The 12,021-nt window shown below is 44.4% G+C and overlaps 2 long non-coding RNA genes across 2 annotated transcripts in view; one reads left to right on the top strand and one right to left on the bottom strand.

Moving 5' to 3' along the window:
- Gm10637 (predicted gene 10637) overlaps positions 1 to 2,990 on the top strand; it is a 30,104-nt gene extending 27,114 nt beyond the window's left edge. Inside the window, exon 7 of the long non-coding RNA NR_040697.1 lies at positions 2,887 to 2,990. This is a non-coding gene — a long non-coding RNA (predicted gene 10637). The remainder of the gene's footprint in view (positions 1 to 2,886) is intronic.
- Positions 1 to 12,021, bottom strand: part of Gm27246 (predicted gene 27246) — a 96,690-nt gene that overhangs the window by 25,673 nt on the left and 58,996 nt on the right. The window contains exons 6-8 of the long non-coding RNA NR_168261.1: positions 4,860 to 4,985; positions 4,078 to 4,184; positions 3,045 to 3,218 (exon numbers count right to left, since the gene is read on the bottom strand). This is a non-coding gene — a long non-coding RNA (predicted gene 27246). The remainder of the gene's footprint in view (positions 1 to 3,044; positions 3,219 to 4,077; positions 4,185 to 4,859; positions 4,986 to 12,021) is intronic.

Here is a 12,021-nt window from a genome sequence, read left to right as displayed (position 1 = left end):
TTTTAAGAACATTATTGAAGCCTAATCGATCTACAAAGGACGGCAAGCGTTTATGTGTACCATGTAATGACTCTGAAAAACCAGCACTCACGATACAGATACAACAATCACTATCTCTCAAAGGGTTCTTTGCTTTTGTTTTTCTGACTTTGTGTTGTGTGTGCGCAGTTGAGTGTTTATGTGCAAAGAACACTTAACATACAATTTATCTTCTTTACAGATTTTGAAGTAGACATCACAGCATTGCTAGTAGTAGGCTTACACCAGTTATCCAATTGTTCAGGTTTTTTTTTTTCCTTTGTTTCTTTAGGAAGATTTTTTTTGCTTTTTTTTTTTTTTTTTTTTTTTGCTTCTTTTGCTGTTAGCATTTGTTTGACTGACTGATTTCAGTGCAAGGGATGGAACCCAGGGCTTCATGCATGCTAAGCAAGTATTCCACCACCACCCAAGCCACACCCCAGCTGGTGGACTGTCAAGTCTTCAATAGGATACTGAGTTGACCTTTTAAGAGCTGCTGCAGGGGACAGCAGCATCCTCTGCTACTGCCTAGCAAGTGGCTTCCTTTGTGTATTCCTGGCAGATTTGTCCCGTTACTGTGGCATTCACCCAGTCTCATTTTATCTGTTCAGATGTGTCCCTTCCTTTGGATGCTAGTTGAGAACCGTGGAGAGAGATGGCATTCTTAGCCAGGACAGGCGGCCTCACCATTGTGTAAGCAGGGGTAGGGCTAACTTCAGATTCCCTATGTCTCAATGCTGTTTTCTTGCCTGTTATGTCCCATCCCAACAGTGGTCCTTGGTCTGATTGTTACCTGGATCCTGGGAAGAAACTGGGTCTGAGAAGCTCAGGGGCTGCTCTAGAACACAAGCCTGGAGTACACAGTAGCTTGGAGTCAGGCTTTGTGTTCTTTCAGGGGAGATCTGCATGCTCCTCACACGTAGCAGATGGATCTCTGTCACTGCTAAGTGTTTATCTCCATCTTGCACATTACTAAAAACAAGGTCCAAAGAGCTGGCACCCTATTCATTAGGAAACATGGTCAAGAGAAGGCAGAATAGAGACATCTGCCTACACCTGGCAGCCCCCAAACTCCCAGGCCTGCCTTTCTTCCTGAGTTACTTCCCTGCCCTGTCTGGATCTCTCACTTGCACAGGGGCGTATTCATGTCTCTAGCCCCAACCACACCCCAACAGCCAGTCAAAAGACATCTGAAGCCTCTCTTCTCAGGGACACTGCAGTGGTAGTAGTGGTGGTGGGGGGAGGGGTTGTCTCTTTGCTCACCTTGTCTGACACCTACATGACTTTCTCCCTGCTCTGAAACTTGTGGGGGTACCATCTGTCTCTCAGCCTGCAATGTGTGTCTGGAGTCCTGCAGGTAGCCAAGGCATACTTTGCAGACTATGGACCTATTGCCCCTGGTGCAGGTCTTCTCTGACTCTCTGGGCTCAGTGATAGATCTTTTGCTTAGCATGCATGAGAGCTTTCAATTCACAATACTAAAGAAGACAAAGAGATCCCCCCACATCTGGTGCTGCTACCACCAGGCCCAGATCCAGGGTTTGAGTTGGCCCACACCACCCCACTTATGAACTTCCAGAATGAGTGTATGAAGGGGCCAGCCCTACAGATCCAATGCTGCAGGATCTCTATGATGCAGAGCAGTAACAGGATATCTGAGAGAATCCCATATTGATGCTGTAACAGAAGCCAGAGGCCTCAAACCAGACCAATGACTCACTGCAATGAACATTTGCAAGGAAAGCTGTTTGGGCAAAAGGGTATACTGGGTGAATTTTTTTGTTTGTTTTCTTTGGGTCAGGGGGTTGCAAGGGCAGAGGGGAGGCATGAAGGGACAGGAGGTGAGTGGGGCTGGGGTGCATGATGTGATGTGAAATTCCCAAAGAATCAGTAGAAGTTAAAAAAAAAAAGTCACTAAATCTGTTTAGCAATAGGGGGGCTAGGGAAAGCAAGTATGTTGGCCTGCAGCTATCACAACCACCTTCTAGGAAGTGTTAGGGACATGGGGAAACCCTTAGGAGGCAACAGGGACCATCACAGAGATTATTGTTTACCATGCAAATCTGGCTGGGCATGGTGGAGCAAGCTTTTAATCCCAGCACTTGAGAAGCAGAAGTATGTATGATCTTTGCTTATATCCAGCCTGATCTATGTAGCATGCCAAGACTACATACTGAGACTAGGTCTCAAGAAAATAAATAAAATATAAGGCAAATGTATACAGGACAATGAGTTTACTTACCACCTTTTCCATCCCTGTGGCACAAAGGTGATGCATATCTAATAGAAATCATACTTCAGGTTCTGAGTTTTGACCATTTCCTGAGCTAGGAGCATGCAGTAGAGCTTTCTGGAGCTGCTGGACAGTGAGGCATGGCTCCTAGTTGACCTCAAATCACCAGAGAAAACAAAACCTCTACAGTCGCTGCATAGCAAAGCTGGGCTTCGGGTAAGCTAGGTGTCTTCAAAGCATCCGGACAAAATAGCCTCAGTTTGCTATGAGTCCTCAGGATGTGGTCTGGCCTAAGTTGAGCAGCGGTTACCCTGCAGATAAAGCTGAATCAACAAGCCAACATTTTATAAAAGCTTACCTCCAGGCTTTACCTCCAGGCTGCAGCTCCATAGGTGACACTGTCACACACACACACACACACACACACACACACACACACACACACACACACATACCCCTATTATTTTCCACATCTTTCAAACTTTATATGGTAAACTACTCAGGGATAGGTAGACAATAGCCTCCATGATATTTTTTGAGAAAAAATGTGGATGCTCAATACTATACATAAGAACCCTTTAACACAACGTAAGCAAATACAGCCCAAAGCATCCATGGTCCTCCTTCTCTTACAGCCTTATTGACTACAGATAACTCTCTTTCTGTGAGAAATGAAGATGGTAGTTTGAACAAAAACCAATGAAAATAGGAGTTGACTGAAATCTTTTTGGATGTGCCAAATAACCCCAGAGGGCGCTGAGTCGGGCCAGAGACCATTCTCAGGACAACGCACCAGTTCCAGGTTCTTAGCCATGGGTCAGGCAGCGGAGGCCTCAAGAGGAACAAGATACATCAGGCCAGGTCGGCCAGGGCACCTCTGCCTGGCTTCTGTGTAAGCTGAAGCTTTAGAGGCTTGAGGTCTTTGCTCTGGTCCACCGTTGTTGGAGTAGGTGGGTACTCGGGCCTCCTAGGAATAAACGCAGAGAAGATGGAAGAAATAGACCATGAACGGCCTTGTACCATGGGCCTTTGGGGCTCTGCTTCTGTTCTGTTCACATGGGACTTTACAGGGCTAACTCCTCACTGCTCTAAGAGTAAATTTTAAATGTCTCCATTGCAAAAAGAGGGGTGGGGCATGCTGGTTATATTTAACAATTCTATAATGCACTCTTTGCAAACATCACATTGCACCCCATAAATACATATACTTATGTGTTATTACATTAATTCACTCTATCATATGTTCTACAACTGAATATGATTACTGCCAATTAAAATTTTGAAAGAAAAAGAAATCTGGGTTTCAGATGCTAATTTATCGACTAATAGCTTGAATTCCTCAATCCTTCCTTGGCTGTGTCTCCCCCCCCCCCCCCGCCTTTTTTTAAGTCATCCTAAAGGCTAGGGCATCTTTGTTTGTTTGATATCTGAATATCACTATGATGGGAAACGAGAATCTTGTTCAACAGGGGAAGGATGAGAAGACAATTTACAAGGATACAGAGAAGCTCACACAGGCCCTTACGATCATCTGCATGGTGCTGGTTGCTCTCATAACCATTTTCAAATGATGGTCCTCGCTCCAAGGCTGTTCTACCTGACCCGCCCCCTCCCATCTTGGCTCTGTTTATCTAAATCCTAGCTATCCTCAAGGACTGGCTCAGTTCTCCCTCCTCCAAGAAGACATTTTTGATCGCTCTGGACTTGGGAAGCGACTTAAGAATACTGCCTTCATTTAATCTTAGTGAAGCTATAGCTCCCAGGAGGACCACCATTTACTAGTAGCCACCCAACAGGTTCTTTGTTAGTAAGAGGAAAAGCCAAACCTCAGAGCCCGTTGTAGTATATGACACACAGTGTGTTCTCTGGATGTTCTGATGAGGTCCCATTATTGGGGTGGACACAGTCACCTTGTCCAAGCTCCTGGGAATCACTAGTCAGAGAAGAGACAAATAAGAGGTCCTTTTTAGGGATCTGGGGATTCATCCTCAGCTCCAGAGACCTGCTTACCCAGCACCTTACTTTTTCCATGGCCCATGACTGGTGGGATATGGGAATAAAAAGGCCATTCACTCTCTTCTCTCTAACTGGGATGTATCTAAAGGCCACCCTGTCTCCACATAGCTAGCCAAGGTTAACTTCCCTCCAAAGCCCTGGCTGCCTTCTTCCACTGTTTACAGACGTGCTTCCCAAGAGTAACCCCAAGCACCTCTCTACACGCTCCCATCTCAAGGGTATGTCTGCCAGTAGCCCCAAGTATGACAACGTGCTCAACACATTCTGATTACAAACACGCTGTTGAAAGATCAGCAGACCTTGGGTGGAATCCGTTGCTGGAATCTGCACTTACCTCCCTCCCGTGAACCTCACACATACAAGAAAGATGTTATGACATTGCTTGTCTCATAGATGGGAAAGCACATGCATACATATGTGCTTATTGCTATGGTTTCCATGGCTCGTGAGCAAATGGGGGGCTGTTCAAAGGCTTGCAGATGAGGCAAACTGGAATCATGTGCTCAGTTGTTGCTCTATGTGTGCACTGTCTTTTTTGAGGAGCCATGTCACCCCTGTACTGTGATGTACACTTAGTAAACACTGGGACTACCTTGCTTTACAGGAGACTTGATCAAGCTGAAGTCAGGTCAGTCCTGTGACTCGTAGAGCCAGTCCTGAGGGACTGTGTGGTGCCAGCTAAGAACTTCTCCTCTCCAGGCAGCTTGGTGCTGTTTACCTGCAGGCATTTAAAGGTCAGGGCAGTAATATTAAGTCATGGACTTATTTCTGCTGGAATCACAGACTTTAAGGAAGCAGTGTGTGTGTGTGTGTGTGTGTGTGTGTGTGTGTGTGTGTGTGTGTGTGTGTGTGTGTGTGTGTGTGTATTTCCTCCCAGCCTTAGGGATCTTCTATTTAGATCTCTGCAGAAATGCAAGGCTGTTCTGCCATCAGATTCCTGACATCCTACAGACTTTAACTGTGTAAATAGTCCAGTCTGGCAGTGGATTTTGGTCTTGCTTTATTACAAGAAAGTCTTGGCTCTGTTGCTATGCCAGGCTCCCCCGGAGGTGGGCAAAGACCTAAAACTCACTGTCAGAAGCACACAGCCTCCAGCACAGTGCTGGACATGAGACAGGCTTGATGATAGCTGATGATGGGGTGTGGGGGTTGACCCTACTTCCTCTGGTGACTTAGACACCCAGTCACAGTCACCACAGTACAAACTCTAGATGGTAGCACAGCATGAATAGTGGAAAGAGCAGGCAGGAGTGAGCCTAACACACACACACACATACATACACACTCACACACACACACACACACACACACACACCTTCTCCTCCCCTCTCCCACCCCTGGAAGCAGGTGCTGGAATGACCTGGAAGATTTTTTTGAAACACAACAAAACATCATAGCAAAAAAACATAGTCTGGCCAAATCAAATTGCCAGAGTCGCCTTGGAGCTCTCCAGTGACAGCACTGAGGGACTTGGCACTGCATTCTGGCCCAAAGTCAATACCAAATCTCTGACAAATCTCATATTTCAGCCTTGAGACTTCTTCCTCTTCCCTCTTTCACACAGACAGCTCACACAGGGATTTCTGGTTCTGGGCATGTTGGCAAATGCACCCATGAGTGTGTACATGGTCATCAGCCACCAACATGCAGAACATTCCCATCATCTCAAAACATTCCTTAACCCCAGGCACAAGGGCACACACAGGTAAAACCAGCATTCAGGTAGCCGAGGCAGTAGGAGCATGAGTTTCCGGCCAGCCTGGGCTATACTGACACTGTGTCTCGAAAATCAATTCCTTCCTGATTGTAACAGTCAATCCTCCAATACACAGCGGTCCAAGATGTAGGTGATCCTGGCATGAGAGCAAAATACACAAGGCAAAAACTGACAGAAACGAGGGGAGAAATCCGCAGTTATAGGTTAACACTCTCAATAATGAATAGACTAATAGACAGACAACCGATAAAGACACAAAGTACTTGCAAAATAGTCTCAATCAGCTTGAGTGGCTGACATTTATAGAACCCGAGTACAATGTTACAGTCTTTTAAACATTTACCAAGACAGTCATATGCCAGATCATGAAAAAAAAAGCTTGAAAATATTCAAATGGATTTAAATCATATCACATCTGCACCATGACCACAGGAAAACATATTTAAAGTAATTATTGAGTAAATATTTTGAAACTTCCCAAATATTTGGAAACTAAACAGTATACTCTAAAGGGTTTATGAGTCAAAATTTAAAAGTCAAAAGGGAAAACAGAAAGTGTATATGGAGTAAATTATAGTGAAATTGTAATGTCAGATTTTGTATGATGTTTTTAAAGTGGGGCTTAGAAGGAAATTCATATTCCTAATGTCTATATTGGGAAAGAAGAAAAATCTTAAATCACCAAAACTACCAGTAGTCACTTGTTTTAAAAGACAAAAATTTGATAAATCTTTAGTGAAGATGGAGAGGAAGGGATACAAGTAGAGAGAGGGGAGAAAGAGGCAGAGAGAGACAGAAACAGAGAGACAGAGAGACAAAGAGACAGAGATGGAGAGGGAGAGACAGAGAGACAGAGACAGAGACAAAGAGACAGAGATGCAGAGGGAGAGACAGAGAGAATGTATATGAATCCCACCAATCAAACATGCCAAAAGAGATCCTACCATAGATCCTACAGAAAGTAAATAAGAAAACATTACTGGAAATTGTGATAAATAAATCCAAAAGCACAGAAAGAGCCTAAGAAGGGGAACAACACCTGTAGCCCAGGTACCTGGGAAGCCGAGGCAAGGGGACACTCCTTTACCGTTAGCTTTCGCTATAATGTGAAAGTTGTTCAAGAACAATGTAAAGGTAAACTAATAGTAGAATCCCACAGATTTCTTGAAAGATGAGAAGCCTCAAAACATGGAGCTGAGGAGATGGCTCAGCAGTTAAGAGCACTGGTCCCTCTTCCAGAGGGCCCAAGTTTGGTTCCCAGCAACTGCATGGAGGCTTGCAACCATCTGAACTCCAGTTCCAGAAGCTCTGACACCTTCTTCCCCAGAGGCACTGCCCACAAGTGATACATAGGCACACATGTAAGTGAAATATGCACACATGGAGAGAAATAAGCAAAATCTCAAAAAAATTCAGAATTCATGGGAAAAGAAATATAAAATGAGGTTAATCTATTTAACAATGAAACTTTCCCATAAGCCAGCTGTGGTAGCTTACAACTGTAATCCTAGGTCTCGGGAGGCCAAAGTAGGAGGGTTATGTTGAGTTTGAGGCCAGTCTGGTTTGCACAGCAAGTTTAAGGCCAGTTTAAACTACTGAGTGAGCCATTGTCTCAAAAACAAAACAAAACAGAAACAAACACCAAATCCCCAAATGAACACGAAAACGAAAACTAACTGTCCCACAAAGCTCTAAGCTCAGTGCACTGGGTAGTTCTTATAGTTAACCTCACAGACCCTAAAGTCACTTACAGAACCTTAACTAAGGAGTGGCCTAGATAACATGGGTCTGTGGCCACATCTGACTGGATAATGCTTGATGTGGAAAGACCAAGCACACTGTGGTAGAACATCCCAAGGCAGGTAGACCTGAACTGTACAAAAAAAGCTAGGAAAGTGTTGGTATGGGAGCAAGCCGGAGAGTGACATGCAAGCAGCATGTTTATGGTTTCTGTTTGATTTTTTATCTGACTTTTTCCTCAGTGATGGGTTGTGTCTGGGAAGTGTAAGCCAGATAAATCCTTTCCTTCTGCTTACATTGCTTTTGGCCATGGTGTTTATCACAGCAACAGAGAGCACACTAAGATACCTAGACAGCTTAATTATTTATCAAAATTACACCAATCATATACAAACTCCCAAAAGTAGAGCAGAAGTACCTGCTCCCAAGTCTTTTTGTGAAGATGGTGTGACGATGGTATACCTACAATACCACGACATGACGAAGATAGAACAATTGTAACTACAGAGCAATAGTCCCATGTGCTCATACAGACCCATGAAAGGCAGTGCTTCAGAAATATTTTTAATCATCTAGCATGTATCTGTATATGTACACATGTGTATGGATACATGTGTGTATACACACATTTATATACATATATAGACATTATATGTTTATGTTAATTATTTTTCTGTTGTTGTGATAAAACACCATGACCACAATGGCAACTTCCCAGAGAAAGAATTTATTTAGGCTCAAGGTTCCAAACAATGCCACTAACTGGGCATGAAGTATTCAAATGTCAGAGACTATAGAGGATACTTGTCATTTAAACCACTACAATAAATGGAGAGGAGAGAAGGGAGAAGAAGAGAGTAGGGAAGGGAAAGCCCTTTCAGATAGTCTCAATGGAAAGTGAGATTTAGAGATGGGGAGAAACCCTGAGTAGAGCACCAGCACACATCTGGATCACCAGCATACATGTGAAGTACTAGCATACATGTAGAGCACCAGCACACATGTGGAGCTCCAGCACACACATGGAACACCAGAACACAAATGGAGCACCAGCACACATATGGAGCACCAGAACACATATGGAGCACCAGCATACATGTGGAGCACCAGCATACATGTGGAGCACCAGAACACATGTGGAGCACCAGCATACATGTGGAGCACCAACACATACATGTAGAGCACCAGCACACATGTGGAGCACCAACACATACATGTGGAACACCAGCACACATGTGGAGCACCAGCACACATGTGGAGCACCAGCACATACATGTAGAGTACCAGCACACATGTGGAGCACCAGCACATACATGAGGCCCGGAGTGCAGACTCCCAGAACCCATATGTAGTACAACCATTTTAAGTTTATCTCTGACTAGCTTATAAATAAATGAGATCCAACTATGGCTGTTTTATTTGGCTTTGACAATTACTGGGGGGGGGAGGGGGAGGACTAACTCCTAATCTACCCTTGCAACTGCTGGCCTGGCTACCTCACCAACAGTATACCCTAAATGCTTGTTATTTCTCCTGGCCATGTCCTCATGGCCTCTGTCTCCTTCTTCCCCTTTCTCCTCTGTGTCTCTCCTCACTCCTCTCTCTTCTCCACCCCCAACCAGGTAACTCAAAGTCCACCTACCTCTAATCCCTCCAGTGTAGCCAATTTTATTTAACCAATAGGTTTAAGTCAAGGAGTAAGGTTTGCACTACAAAAGCTTATAAACAGGAAAAGTCATTTTTAGGCCTAACCCTTCCCTATAGAATTTAAAGTTACAATACATCGTAGTAGAACAAACCTTAACACCCATATAATGGCAGGCACTAACCTGCAATTCTGGTTCTCAGGAGGTGGAGATAGGGAACCCCCAGAAAAGGACAGCTGGCTAGACTAGTCAAATTGGTGAACTCTGGGTTTAAGTGAGAAACCTTGTCTTGAGGTGTGTGGTTGAGGCAGGGGACCTAATAGTTAACACTGTGTTAGGAGCATTAGTAACACAAAGTCCTAATGTGGCTCACTTTGCCCTCTTCTGTGGCTTTTCCAGCAAACCTAGCTTCCTTCCAGCTGCTAGATGCAATTGTCTTCAAAATGGGCATGCAGTGATGGTTTGTGTGACTGAAGACTGCATTCAGGAAAAGACTCCAGGAGGACTGGAGAAACCATGTCAATCCATTATCTCTAAGGAGAGAGAAGAGAAAAAGGCACTCCCATGTCCATGGGTACACCCCCACCCCTGCCCTGGAACACCTGAAGGAGACTGAATGTGGGGCTAACTGGCTGGAGGACTCTCGAGGTATCTTCCAGGAGCCCAGCTTCAGGATGTATGGAGCAGCTGTAAGTCTAAACCCAAGCCACACAGGGCTGCCTGCCTGCCTGCCAGAGCTTTCGTATTGTCTCTATTCCCAAAACCCAGAGGACATGATCAAGTCCAGATCCCAGACTCAAACACACCAGGCCCAAATGGACAATCCTCAGAGAACTCCAGCTTGAGCATATACAGCCACAGAAAGGAAATGCCCAGTAGGGGTGGCTCCAGTGTCTAGGCCATGATGATCCAGATCCTTCCCACTCCTCTTTTATCCCAAGAATTTCTATTAAATGAAGTGAGCATGCATCTCACTTGGGGGTGTAGTAATGTCTTACTCAGTTGGCTTTTTCATATTCCTAAAGCCCTAGGTAAAATCTCCCTTGGTGGGAAGGATTTTCACTAATGTATATGACAATTTTACTCTCTCTTAAGTATGTGCTTGTTCTGGACCTGAGGCTTGTAGAGATCCAGGGTGATTAAGGCTGGGGGTACATAGTCAATAGAGATCCAGGGTGATTAAGGCTGGGGGCACACAGTCAATAGAGATCCAGGGTGAGGAAGAGAAGGGGCCTCACAGCACAACAACTGCTTAAGATGAGGCAGCCTTACACACAATGGTATGAAGAGGATCTTCCAAGTAGATTGATAATTTTTGAGCAATAATGAGCAAACAATATGGATCATATCTTATTTGTGTTCCAGGGAGAGATAGGAAGATGGAGGCAGAAGGAGCCATGGTGGTAGAGGCAGACAAATGCTCATGTTTGCATCAATTCTGAAATACTCTGACGGCACAGCAATGGTGGGTGAGGCTGGAGATAAGAACAGCGAGGTTCTTCACACCAGGAATATTTTCATCATATAGTATTTTGTACCATTAAAAAAATATCTTAATGCATTATCTTTCTCCAAAATCAAATACTTTATTAAAGAGAAAGAAGGCGAAAGGTAAAGAAGACAGATTGCTATCCCATAATCAGTAGGTGTTATGATAGTTAGCTTCAGCTGCCAACTTGACACAGCCCAGAACCACGTGAGAAAATGAAACCTCAGTTGAGGACCTGGTTAGACCTCATTGGCCTACGGTCATGTGTGAGGCAGTTTCTTAATTGCTAATTGATATAGGAAGCCTACTGTGGGCAGAACCATCCCTAGGCAGGTGAGCCTGGGCTCTCTAAAAAAGATAGCTGAGCAGACCAGAAGGAATGAGCTAGCAGGCAGTGTTCTTCCTAGTTATCTGAATTCCTGCCCTTACTTCCCTCAATGATTGACTGTGATGTGGAAATAAAAACCTTTTCATCCTCCAAGTGTTTTATCACAGCAACAAAAAGCAATCTAGGTGAGTAAGCAACATAGTAAATGACACAATGTTTGTGCAGCTATTATGGTTCTTGAGAGAAGCTGCTACACTTCCACAGACAAGATACTCTGATTGAGGAAATATATTGATTAACCCTTAAAAGTCAGTATTCAACTATTAAACATTTTTCAAAATGCCTGGCATGGTGATGCATGCCTGGTATTCAGCACTCAAGAAGAGAGGCAGGAGAATTGGAGGTTTAAGGTCAGCCTGAACTACATAGTGAAACCTTGTCTCACAAAACAAACAAATTCAGAGCATTGTGGAGAGATTTCATGGGTCTAGTGTGGTCTCCAGGGAAAGGTCAAGGCTGAGACCAGACTTGTCTCCCATGGAGACGCAGCTATTAGGGGAAATAGTGAGCCAGGGCCAGGAACCCAACCACAGGGGGTGCAGGTAAATGTAGTGCTGCAGAAATTATTTAATTATCATTCCTGCCTGTCTGCCCATTCAAGATCACCAGCATGTGAAAGATGGCTTCTTTGGCCTTGATACCTTGGGGTCATCTTAAAGAGCCTCATTTCTGTCAGGGGAGATGAAATTTCTAAATTGGAATTGCCCAATGCACCACCCTCTCCCTCCCACCTCCATTCTTGAGCCACCTCTCAGAGTGAGAATTCTTTAAGAG

This window comes from Mus musculus, chromosome 8 (assembly GCF_000001635.26).
Source record: "Mus musculus strain C57BL/6J chromosome 8, GRCm38.p6 C57BL/6J".
Lineage (NCBI taxonomy): Eukaryota > Metazoa > Chordata > Mammalia > Rodentia > Muridae > Mus > Mus musculus.
Note: the sequence above shows the minus strand (reverse complement) of the source record. Positions and strands in the feature narration are given on the sequence as shown.